The sequence below is a fragment of the Rhipicephalus microplus genome, chromosome 1 (assembly GCF_043290135.1).
Source record: "Rhipicephalus microplus isolate Deutch F79 chromosome 1, USDA_Rmic, whole genome shotgun sequence".
In the NCBI taxonomy this organism is placed as follows: Eukaryota; Metazoa; Arthropoda; class Arachnida; order Ixodida; family Ixodidae; genus Rhipicephalus; species Rhipicephalus microplus.
The window spans coordinates 47,121,141-47,133,904 of NC_134700.1; the positions used below are offsets into that span (position 1 = coordinate 47,121,141).

General features: G+C 43.2%; 1 long non-coding RNA gene across 1 annotated transcript; it reads left to right on the forward strand.

Annotated features, from left to right (window-relative positions):
- The first annotated feature begins 6,673 nt into the window (after window positions 1-6,673).
- On the forward strand, window positions 6,674-10,425 carry LOC119178496 (uncharacterized). Its single transcript, XR_005110719.2, has 2 exons — window positions 6,674-7,529; window positions 10,188-10,425. It is a non-coding gene; the product is annotated as an uncharacterized LOC119178496 (long non-coding RNA).
- Window positions 10,426-12,764: the final 2,339 nt, after the last annotated feature.

Genomic DNA, 12,764 nt, shown 5'->3' on the forward strand with positions numbered 1-12,764 from the left:
AACCATGTGGCCCGCTTGTAGCTTAGGAGGTTTAGCTCCGCGCTCTCAAGCCATGTGTTGCTTAGTTGTCTGTTGCTTATTGAATACTCGTGTTCTCACAGGGTCCAACGTTGGCAAAGGTGCAGAAGACTTTCGGTGTAACCCTGCCATATTGATTTCAAAACGCAGTTGACTATTATTCAAAAGTTGTGCAGGTGAAAAGCCTGTAGTAGCTTCAGGCGTAAAGCGATACGTGCCTAAGTACTCTGTAACAGCATGTTTCAGTAGGCGGCATTCAAGTTGAGCGAGCGGAATTTGCTCGTTCAACTTGGCCGTTGCCTTGAGGATAGTAGTTCGATTAGCAAAGATGCTGAATGCCTCTTTCTGAGAGAAAAGTCTCAAATAGTTGCGACTTGAACTGAGGACCGTTGTCCGTAACAATTCTCTCAGGGAAGCCTTCCCTACTGAAAAGCGCTGTCAAAAATAAAATTACCCCTTCAGAAGTGACTGCATGAGTAAAAGAACCTTCCAGCCACTTAGAGTGGCAGTCAACTAATGTTTTGCAAATCTGCAATCGTATGAAGCACGTTCGAGTGGACCGACAATATCCATGCCTAGCTTTTCCTATGAATTGCTTGGCCATGAGACAGGCTAGCGGGGTGAAAAAACAGGTTCAGCAGATTTACCAGCTGTTTGACATACAATGCAGTTGTGAACTGCACGTTCAATGTCGGCTATCCAAGCCAGGCCACCAGTATCTTTCATTCAGCCGTTGTTTCATCCTGACAATCGCACAAGTCTGTCGCACATTGATGTAAGAATGATGACTCTATCTGCGCGGAAAACTACGTTTTGTACACAGGACAGCTCAAATCTGACTGCAAAGTAGGGCAGCAGTTCTGGTGGCAGAGATTTCTTGTCTGCCCAGTCATTAGCAATAAATGCAAGCACATGTTGCAATGTGGCATCTCCAGCAGTTGCTACCTGTAGGTCAGCTTTGCTTATGCAAGGAGTAACGAGAGAGATTGTTTTTTCTTGAAGTTCTGGACAGACTGGAAGCCGTAAATGTGAAAAACGGGCACCTGCCACTACATTATGTGAACCCTTGCAGTACTGCACAGTGAAGTTGTAGTGTAACAGTCTAGCACACCAGCGTGAAATGCGTAATGGGCGTCGGCCCTCTGATCCAGCAGAAAGTAATGTAACAAAAGCTTGATGATCAGTGTGTAATGCGAAATGTCTACAAAAAGTACACATGCCATTTCTCACAAACAAAGAGGCAAGCTAGGGCTTCGCGCTCGCCAGCAGAGTACCTTCGTTCAGCAAGAAACAGCGTTCTCAAAGCAAACGCAATGGTAATTAACTGGTCACTTTTGGGTTGTTGAAACACGGCACCCAATTCTATGTTGGGTGCATAAGTCATAATGACTATTGGAAGCTTCTCGTCAAAGAGTTGAATGACTGGGTTCGCAGCTAGTACTTATTTCGTATTGTTGAAAGCCAAATTAGCTTCCTTGGACCCATTGAATATTTGGCCTTTACGCAACATAAAATGCGGTGGTTCTACAACATCAACATAATGTCCAATAAATTTTGAGTAATAGCCAGCGACACCAAGAAATAATAGCATGGTTTTACAATCTGCAGCTGCATTGGATTCAAGAGTAGACAATCCTCTGGCACTGATTGTGTCCTAACAATTGATTTTGCTCAACGACAAAGACACATTCGTCGTTGAGTTTCATTGATTGATTGGTTGATTGATCTGTGGATTTTAACATCCCAAAACCACCATATGATTACGAGAGACGCCACAGTGGAGGGCTCCAGAAATTTTAACCACCTGGGGTTCTTTACTGTGCACCCAAATCTGAGCACACGGGCCTACAGCATTTAGGTCTTCATCATAAATGCAGCCACCGCAGCCGGTGTTCGATCCCGCCACATGCGGGTCATCAGCCACTAGACCACCAAAGCGGGGCCGTTCAGTTTCATTCCTGTGTTGCTTATACGTCTTAGTACAACATGTCATCATGCTCAGCACGCGTTTGACCCCAGGCCAAAATGTCATTTAAGTAGCACAGTACTCTAGAGCAATCTCTCAAAATGTCTGACATCATTTTCTGAAAAACAGCAGGGGCAGATGCAAGCCCAAAGCAAACTTTACGGTATCTGAATAAGCATCATGTGTTACGGAGATAGTAAATTTTCTACCTGATTTTGACAAGTTAACCTGATAGTACGCTGATGGAAGATCTAGCTTTGAAAAGTAAACAGCACCTGTAAGCTGCTGAAGAAGTTCTTCAATGTGAGGTAGGGGAAACCCATCAACCACAATAGCTTTGTTTGTTTCACGCAACTCCACACAAAGTTTTAAGGAACCATTCTTTTTCCTCACCACGACCAGTCGAGAGACCCAATCTGATGCTGAAACTCCTTCGATGACGCCTGCTTTTTCGAAACGAGAGAGTTCATCGGAGACTTGTTGCCGAAGCAGAAATGGCAATCCGCGAAGTTTGACAGCGACTGGCTGCATACCTAAACGATGTTTTACTTCGTGCATGTAGCCTTTCACCAGTCCGAGTTTCTGGGTGAAGAGGTGATGAAATTCAGAAGGAGCATTGGCAGGAATTCTTAGGGTTTCTGAGCTTCAAACTCGTGAGCAGGGCAATGCTACACCGTCGAGGGTTATGTGGAGGCTTCGAATGGCATCCAACCCAAGAAGCGAAGAACCCTCTTTCATCATGTAAAATGTGACATCAGCAGTGGTATCATTGTTCCAAACGTTTTTAGAGAAGTGTCCGAGGTTGGGAATGCGTTTTTTTAATAGTCCTGAAGGACAACGAATGAGTCAAGTAGTCTGGTTCCTCAAATGTACTTCTTGAAATCATGTAAGTTAAGCAATGATGCGGTCGCACCGGTGTCAATGAGGAAAGCAATATTAACTTGACCAACTTGAAGAGTAATCTTCAGCGGCGAAGGATAGCTGGAGCGTTCATATATGTTTACAATTGTAACTGTGTTTGTTACAGCAGTATCTTGTACTTCAGTTACGTTCTGTTGAGACATGCTGACATTTGATGAGCGGTATAGAGCTCGGTAGTGACCTCGTTTCTCGCATGCAAAACAAGTGCGATTGCGGACTAAACAATCATAGAAATTCGCATAGTGTTAACATCTTCATCTGTAGCAGACACCCGATTCAAATTGATGTGGTGCAACCTGGTGGCTAACGAAATTCGATGTACTAAGACGGTAGACGTGGTACCCGCGGCCATGCTGGCGTGCTGCTGAGTTCTGTCGGAAAGGCCGTCAGCCATTATTTATGTTTTTGACGGCCATCTTGTAGACCTAGATGTAATCCGATCTCATCAACCAATGCGTTCGCAAAGTTCTGCATTTCGAGCTCGGCACGCTCTTCTTCCTTCGCAATTTGAACTGCTGTCTGTAAAGTAAGGGTCCTACTAGCAGAGGCCGATGACCAATGATTGGAAACAGCTTGGATTCCCATCGGCTTCCAATATCATTGGCCAATGTCCGGACAGCGTGACAGAAAAGGGCATGACACGCAAGCAAAATATGGGCGAGATGGCAGCGAAAGCCTCAAATCTTTTTTAAGTGTGTGTTTCTCTTCGTTTTTCGCCCTTCTCAATAGTTAGAACAAAACACAAGTTTTGGAAAATACCTCTTATATTTAACATGGAGGCCAAGGGCTTTCTTGACTCATACTCTGGTTGCTGACCAATGCTGGCAGAATTTGCCTGGTCATCAAGCCTACTACTTTTGTGTATTATAATCTATTCGACGTAAATTCGTTGCACGCGAGCACGTACAAGCGGTAAAAAAAGTAAGGCGGTTAGAGCGGATTTGTCCGCTTCTTTGGGCACTTTGTCGTCAATTCAGACAAACAACTACCGAATAGCCACGCACGATCATTTTTTTTTTCGGTCATTATTTCAAATCCTGATGGCTTCTCTACGGAATACCTCTTTTTGTTTTCTTTTCATCCAAAAGACCAGAAGTGTACCAGCAGGTGCACAGTGTGGCGTTTAAACTGCACACTTTTTCCCGCGCGCGAGCAGTTTGGCCCATAAACAGCCCTACTGAGCTTAAGAAAAATAGTTCACCAAAGCATCCACACAGGCAATTTTCAGAAGCCCACAAACTGTAACAGCTGTAAAGCGCTTACGTAAAAGCACAAAAGTCATAAAAAATATTGAAATTTATCTCGCTTTAAGCCAGTATACACGCATGCACAGTTTATGCTCGCTTCCACATTCCGCTACGTGCGTGTATTACTGCACGCAGTCTTCACCTTGTTCGCACGTTAGATAAAATCACGGCCGTCACAGCCGTGCACCGACCAGCTGTTTATTCAAGTTGAAACAGAAGGTGAGTAAATACCAGCAGTACCTGTATTTGCCCTTGTTCTTTCAGTGCCTTATGCGAATTGGCGGTCAAGTTTATGGCGGTGTAAATAGCGCATGTGCTGAGAAGCTGGGGCTGAGTAGTCCTAGCTGTAGTCCTAGCTCGTCTTGGCGAGATTGCACATGGCGTACTTTTCTCTTGATACAAGTAAAAACCGGACATATTCAAAACGTTCTTCGGTACAATGTTCAAGCACTGATCCAATTCGGCGTATTTTTTTAAATGGGCGATACACTTTTTTGGGGAAATCTTGAACTTAACTGAAACAGGCCCTGTCCGAAGGACAGTCACCAAGCCGCCAGTTGTGTATGTTGACGTGTGGTGCGCGGCCATTTCATGTTTGCTTCTGGCGGGACTGCCTGTCGCTGATGACGAGTGCATCTCGCTAACACGTCACGCGATTTAGGGTCGGCGTCAGTGCTTTAATAATTATTTTGAAATTATAAACTTGTGCGTGTGGTCATACCTAAAAGGTAAAGTGGATATGAAGGCTGGTGCCGAATGCGAGAAAGTCATGGGGTCACCATCCAAATTCAGCTGCGCCTGTATTTTTTTTCTTTTAGGTAAAGCTTTGACGCAGTAAGGTTCCTCGGTATTGTTAAGTATACTTTTGTGAAATTCTTCTTTTGAAAAAAAATATTATGATGCAATTTCAGCTTCAGGGACTTCGGGATTTCATAAATGAATTTGACCATGAACTGTCTTATCTGAGAAGACGTTTTGATTGTAGGTATCAGTGTTTCTTGGTGGTGTTGATTTTTTGGTATTTTCGTGGGTCATTCGCGATCATCTCTGCGTACAGTACTGCCATTTCTGTTTATTTTGTGCCATTGATGACTCTGTGATTCTTTGGTGTGTTTTCCGAAGCTGTCAATTCAGGGGCGTCCACCTCGTCAAGCAACTTCTCACAGTAGCTTTTTGCGGTTGCTCCATCCTTTTATGGAAAAGGAAAATAAAGATTTGATTTGATTTATCAATACTGAGAAAGTTGTAATTTCAGATGTTGGTCCAGTTTGAAAGTTGTGGTTAGTCAATGAGTACGCAACGTTTGTGAGCTATGCTATTCTGAATGTATTGTCTTTCTTCAAAATTTTCATTGTATGGTCTGTCGTAAATGATCTATCATCAGCTAAATGTATAATTAGTAACGTATATCTGTTTTATTCTCTTGCATAGAGTGCCACTTGTCAGACTATTTATAAATTACACAAAAACACACGATTCTTCAAGCTGTTCAAAAGAAACTTGATAAAACTCATAAAAAATGCTGATTACAAGAAATAATCTGGCCTGTAAGAACTGACTGGGTCTTGTGAAGTTTAATCACAATTTTCTACAATCAAGGCATACTTTTTCCAGTCCTACAAGTACTTTGTAGAATGTGCCATGAATATTTTGATGAAATGGTACTGTTATGTTATGGCAAGATTCTGTTGCTACAATAACCACTGCATATAGTAGATAATTTTTCAAAGCTTTAAAACATGTGTTACGTTTATCAATTTTCTAATTTGTGTATTGCTTTTTTGTTACAGGTCAGCTATTTGTTAATAGAAAATTTCAGCAGTGTTCAATATGCTATGCACAGAACGCTCCATCACATTGTACTAGTGTGGTTGCAAAGAAGTACTGCTGAGCCGTTGAGAACAATTTTCCAATTAAATGCACGCAAATGTGTTGCTGCGCCTGCTTGGTGAGCATCAACAGAAAACAAATGAATTCGTTTCTTGCTTTGGCTTTTATTGGCAACATCCTGAAGACTTTGTGTTATGTAGACTTCTCAGTGCTGTAATATTTTGGTTGTTGTTCTTTAGAAAATGTTTCACTAGAACCAGAATATTGCACATACTGCATCACTGAAGTTTGGAAATTTGACCTACTAATACAATTTTTTTTCAGTTATATATGCTACCTCTCTGAAAAAAGCCAACTTCTGCCATCTGGAGCAAGATTGAGCATTGAAACAGTTTCACTGCCACCGTATTCACCACTTCAATGTTTTCTAATTTTATTTCCTGTTCTATCAGCTTGCCGATTTGTGGAAGCCGAGAACCAGAGCACATAAACAATTTCGCCGTTTAAACAGTCAGCTGCAAGACTAAGCGGCAGCACTGCTCAATACTGAGCATAGAAATAAAATAAAGCATTTACAACACAAGGTTAATGACAAAAATAACCTTCGTAAATAAAAATGCATCGACTACCTGAGTAATGTTTATAAATATAAAGGTACGTACATGCAAGAAAAAAAAAACAAGGGCACTAAACGTTGCTTCTGTGCCAATGCTGCTTCCATAATGATATCAGTAATAAAATTACCTTTTTCTTCAATTGAGAGAATATATGGTCTAGAATGTGCGAGGATGTTTTTTTTATTTTTTTCGTATTGATGGGGTTCTCTCATGACTAGAGGCCGTATTTTTAGGCACTAAAAAGTGTAATTTAGATTCCAAAGATAGGCAGGTAAAATACTATTTTAGGCCCTCAATATAATAATTATAGGCACAATAAACTTCTACAAACATTTATATATCCCAAAGCAACGACGTCGGTGACTTGTATCTACGGCAAGAAGCAAAAAAATGATGCTGTTTAAGATAGCAGAAAGATACTAACGATAGAACATTGGCACGCATTTCCCGCGTGATTCACAGTATGTGGTCTTTCATTTTATCGTCTAGCATTGTGTGTCAAGTGTCTACCATTCAATTAACACTCTCCTGGGTCTCTCTTGTTTCATTGTGTCTCGGAAGGGCAGCGCAGGAGCAAATAACCAGACCACTGATACCCCAGAAGAGAGGTACGCTAGGTCTAATCACATAGGACCGATTTCTCCCCTATCGGTGAACACCTTAAAGAGTCCCTCACTGGGTTTGGGCATTTCAAGCTGACAAGCGTATTGGTGCACTGGGCACTCCAGATCATTCCTGTTAAGATTCGCAAGATTACATGTCGCGGAAAAACGCTCAATTTCTAATGAATGCTACTTTCTCTTCTCGCGGGCGTGCGCCCCAAGATCGGGAGTGACGTACAGCAAGGAATGGTTCTGTTTTCACGTCACTCCTTTACGTTAACCTTGGTAGGCTGACGTCACATACCATGCACTCTTCCTCAGAACTTCGGTAAATGCTAGCTATATTCAGAAAACAGATGAAAAAATGCCCCGCCTCCTGAATATATCCTGCATTTTAAATGGTACCACATTAACAGCGTTGCACGTGACATTACTCTACTTGGCATGTGCGATTTGTGTGTTCTGTTGTGTAGCACGAATGAGGAGTGCTTTGGTTTAGGCTAGCTGCTTCATATCATTTCTAAAGGGAAGCGCAAAGACAAAGGGAAAAGAAAGACATCGCTGTTTGACTCTATGTCTTTCTTTTCCCTCTGTCTTAGCACTGCTTTTTTCAAAATCAGTATAATGAATGAAAGCTGAGAAAAATAATAAAACACAAAACATATTCCCAGCTTGTTATTATTTTTATTCTTGATTTGAATCGCCTCGACATTCTATTCACTAAACCTGCCCTTATTTCGCGTCCGCCTCGATGGACCAGTCGCTATAGGGTGCTCCGCTGCTGACCCGAATGCCACGGGTTCGATTGTGGCCGTGGCGGTCACATCTAGATGGAGGCGAAAAAGTAGATGCCCGTGTACTGCGCGATGTCAGTGCACGGTAAAACGCACCAGATGGTCAAAATTTGCGGAGACCTCCACTACGGCATACCTCATACTCATATCAGGATTTTTTTACGTAAAACCACACATACTACCCCTGCTACTACTACTACTACTACTACTACTACTGCAATCCCATTTCGCTTGCATTCGTCTTCTCGTCGTCCCTGCATAGTGCCTTCGCCAACCCTGACAACGCTTAGCTCGAGTTTGGCGCGTCTTCTCTGAACGCAGTTTCAGCGGAGTGACGTGGTGTATCGCAGTCACAATACATGATCTTTGCCAGCCTCTCCGAAAGTACACTCACTGACTGATCCATCCCAACGAAACTGGTAATACACAACAAAGAACGCCAAACGACAACATCGATGGCGAACGTGCACAAGTAGGCTGGTGCACGTCATGCGCTCGTGACCTTGCTTACGCGTGTTCTTGGTGCGTATGCGTCATGTGATTCTCCAGCCCCGTACCAAAGAGAACAGGGAAGGAATGAGGCTCGCGAAGGCTACATGGGACGAGAGGTAAGGGATTCAAGCTTGCTTTTTTGCATCATGCTTTGGTGGCACGTAGCGAACTAATTTGAAAAATCACCGTGGTACAACGCTTTTCATTGGGCACGCAAGAACTTCTAGCGTCTAACTACAACTTATTATGCCACCTAGAGGGGATGATTAAAAAGTAAATTACAAACAAACAAAACCCGCATGCACATTACATTTTTACCCGAAGGGGCTGCAGCAGATGGGTTACAATGTCGAAGAAAACACACCTTCATTCACACAACACACTTTGTTCTCTTTATAAGCCATTTCATTCTGTCATAAAACTAACAATAATATCTAATACGACATTCTAAAATGTAATTACCATTGCGCGAGGAGGACTGTTAAGGTACATTCGTTTTGGAATGCGAGTTTTACCATGAAATGCTTGACACAGGACCTTTATCCGCCGTTTAATTCGACATGATGATGGTAATTCTCATCCTAGTTCATTTTTCATATTGTTACAGCTGTCATTTTTGAGTAATGGCTTAGGACAAACCTTGATGCCCCGTTCCGTATTTTTTCGTGTTTGTCACTTACATATGACAAGAGATCTCATACGGGACAAGCATATTTAAGCATACGGTAAATGTCTACTAAATACACCATTGATTGTAAACATGACGGTGCCTGTCTCAGGCTTTGCTGCATGAAGTACAACAATTTGGTGACCTTAGCCACCACTGAATCAACAAGAGCATTCCATGAGTGGCCTTCCATGGTTTTTCATTCGTTCTCCAGCTGCCCGCAACTGCCCAGAAAAACCTGCTCTTCCTTTCCCACCGCAACACCCAGGTTTTCAGGGTTCTTGTTCAGTTCCTTCAGTGCACTGAATAGCTGTCTGTAGAGGGTGGTCGCCACGTCCTCGGCCATAGGCATCTTTTTTTTTGTTTTCTTGTCCCATCTTTAATTCTCTCTCCTCCTTCCCGTGCTGACGCTGAGACGTGCTTCCACTTAGGGCTGCAGAAATAGCGGCTTTTGCACTCCTCATGCTCCTCTTCCAATCGCTTGAAGCATGTCAACTTTGTCTTCGTTGAACCTTATAGCGTTTGTAAATATCAATGCTGCCTTTTTTTTTTACCTGGATACTAGTTTCACACCACGCTCCAAAACAAAATTTAGCTTTGAATGGCACTCATATATGCGCTAATTTGGAAATAGGCATTTATAGGTACTTATAGGCATTTAGGCACGAACACCAAAAATAGGCATTTAGAGGCACTATAAACGCACTATAAAAGCCCTTCTTAATCTCTAATTGATGCTCATATATCAAAATGGCAAAATGGGAATGCAAGGAACAAAATAGGCATTTGCCCATAGTCCGGTCTCTACTCATGACTGTTCAAGCTACTTCAGTAACAAAAAAGCATCATGCAGTCCAACAAGCATTTTCCTCCCGTATATGTAAGTGCTGTCATTATCATAATCATGCATAGCCAATTTGCTTTCCAACAAATGTTCCTACTGTGTTTTGTTGGGAATTGGTGAAAGCGGTTGCCTAAGAGATGACTTAATGAAGAAGAGGACCTCATGATGTTTTTTTTCCTCATTTTCCAGATGAGACATACCCTGTTTAACGAAACTGACGCAGCTGTTTCGAACGTAACAAAAGTATGGCTCGTGTTTGCTTCAGATCAAGAAGGTGCACCTAACCTATGTAAGAAGGCACGCCACTACGATAGATGACTTCAAGAACAGCCCAAGCAACATTTGAGAATCACAAGAGTTCGGGAAATAAAAAATGGCATATTGCCTTCTATATAATATGTGTAAAATAAACCTGAAGCACCAAAAATATTTGTCTTGTTACTTCTCGTGGGGGAGGAGGGGGGGGGGGGCTAGCCAAAATCTAGAAAAAAGTAGTCAGCCATCAAATTGTAGCCAAGACAAAAAAACCTAAATGTTCCAGATATGCATTGGCAAAAATGCTTGACTCCCATGCCAAGAACATGCTTGGCAATTGCATGGTATTTCAACGCAGTGCCAACCACGAAAAGGGGTCTTCCCAATGATTTTCCAAGCACGACATTCCTTTGCTTGGCCTATGATAGGCTCGTCAATTTTCCCAAGCACATACTTCCCTTGGCCTCCAATAACTTTCCAAGCATGAACAGCTTGGCCACTGATGATTTGCCACGCTTGGCCCAAGCAAATTTGCTGGTAGGGGGTAGGACCCACTTGCAAGAGTCGTCTTCGCAAATTTTGTGCAGTTATTCCGCTGAACAGCTGATTGTGGACCACGGAATTGACAATTTTTGAAAAAGTGAGCGCCCCTGTCGTGTAAACAGAAAAGCTTCGCTCGTGCCTTTGATTCGAAAATATCTTCGCCAACTAACATGCTTAAGCCCCGCCGCGGTGGTCTAGTGGCTAAGGTACTCGGCTGCTGACCCGCAGGTCGCGGGTTCGATTCCCGGCTGCGGCGGCTGCATTTCCGATGGAGGCGGAAATGTTGTAGGCCCGTGTACTCAGATTTGGGTGCACGTTAAAGAACCCCAGGTGGTCAAAATTTCCGGAGCCCTCCACTACGGCGTCTCTCATAATCAAATGGTGGTTTTGGGACGTTAAACCCCACAAATCAATCAACTAACATGCTTAAGGCAGTGTTTAGCCCTTCTGGTGCACCTGTTTTGTTGCTTTAGGGCTAAAAACTTGTGCCTATTATTGAAAAAACATGCTAAAGGAGGAAAACATTTCATTTATTTGTATAAACGGTGTAAAACAAGGATTTCTCGCGTTTCAGCCTGAGCAACAACCAAGTGAGGCGATAGTCGCACTCCGCTACCTCGTCTGTTCGTCACGCTCATCGCACCTGCTCCTTCAAGGACGAACATTATCATGTCATACACTCCAAGTTGACCATTGATACATGTTTGGTGAGGGGTTTGGTGAGGGCGACTTGTGCACCGTCTCTGAGGTATGGTGAAAATCGCGGTGTTCGCCGTTACTATGGGTCACATCGTTGGAGCGCGCTGCAGCTGTGTTACCGGGAGACATTGTTTTTTATATAAGTATAGAACGTACTATAGGCGTTTACAGTGCACCCTAATTTAGGTGCATCTAGTAAAAGGAGCACTGACATGAAAACTTTGGGCTCGCGTTTTTCTGCTACAATGTGTAGCTGGGGGCCTGTTAGTCATGACACGACACATTGTTTGCTGCAGCACGTGACAGATAATTAACTACACTATCGATCCGTTTCAGTTTCGGTTTGAGAGAGCTCCAAAAACTGAGTGCAACTGCAGCCTAATAGAGTGTGCAGATCTTGACCACGTCACCAAACAGAACCATGACACACTTCCGCACGGTCCGCATCATGAAATGCTTTCGAATAGGAAATGGTGCTGCAGTGTCGCCAAGCACAAATCTTTCTAAACGTGCGCCACGGCCATGCACTCGCAATCAGCCGCCAAAAAGTTTAGACTGCAGGAAAAAGCGCGGCGACAGAAATGGTGGCTATGGCGTCATCCTAACTTCTTTTGTTGATTGCAGCATGGTGATGGGGGGGGGGTGAGTAGGGGGTCACCTCAGGGACCCCTTCGATGGTGTCAATGGCGCAATGCCGTCGAAGACTCACGCAAAATTAAAATTCTTTTAAAATACTTCCACAGTTATATTCGCTGTTGATACTTTGCAGATGATATACAAATGTTCTTGGGAATCAACCCCACAGGCTATCTCGGCCGCGAAATTTTGTGTCAGTGCCCCTTTAAAATTGCCAAAGTGTCAAATGACGATGTAAATGAATATGCACCTTCCTTATACTCTACATTCTATTTCATCACGTAACACGAGTGTCTCCTACTTTACATAAACGGGCTACGGACGCAGCTGCCACAGTTGTGATCATTAAATTACCCGTGCCTCTGTGAGTCATGGTGCATGCAGATACGCGAGAGCGCATCCTCGCATATTAATGGAAATATTCTGCGGTCTATTAGAAACACTGATATACGAAATACTCGTGTGCTGTGAAGTAAAGAAATCCAAGAGTGTTAGGTCAGCCAGCGCTGGCTCAGCACCCACGGCGAGCCACGTATGCCAGACTCCTCTCTTTCAATAAAGGCTCCTCCTCCATCAATATTTCACATGCCTTCAGATGTTGTCCGAGCATCTCTTTTCAGTACGTAGCCTCCC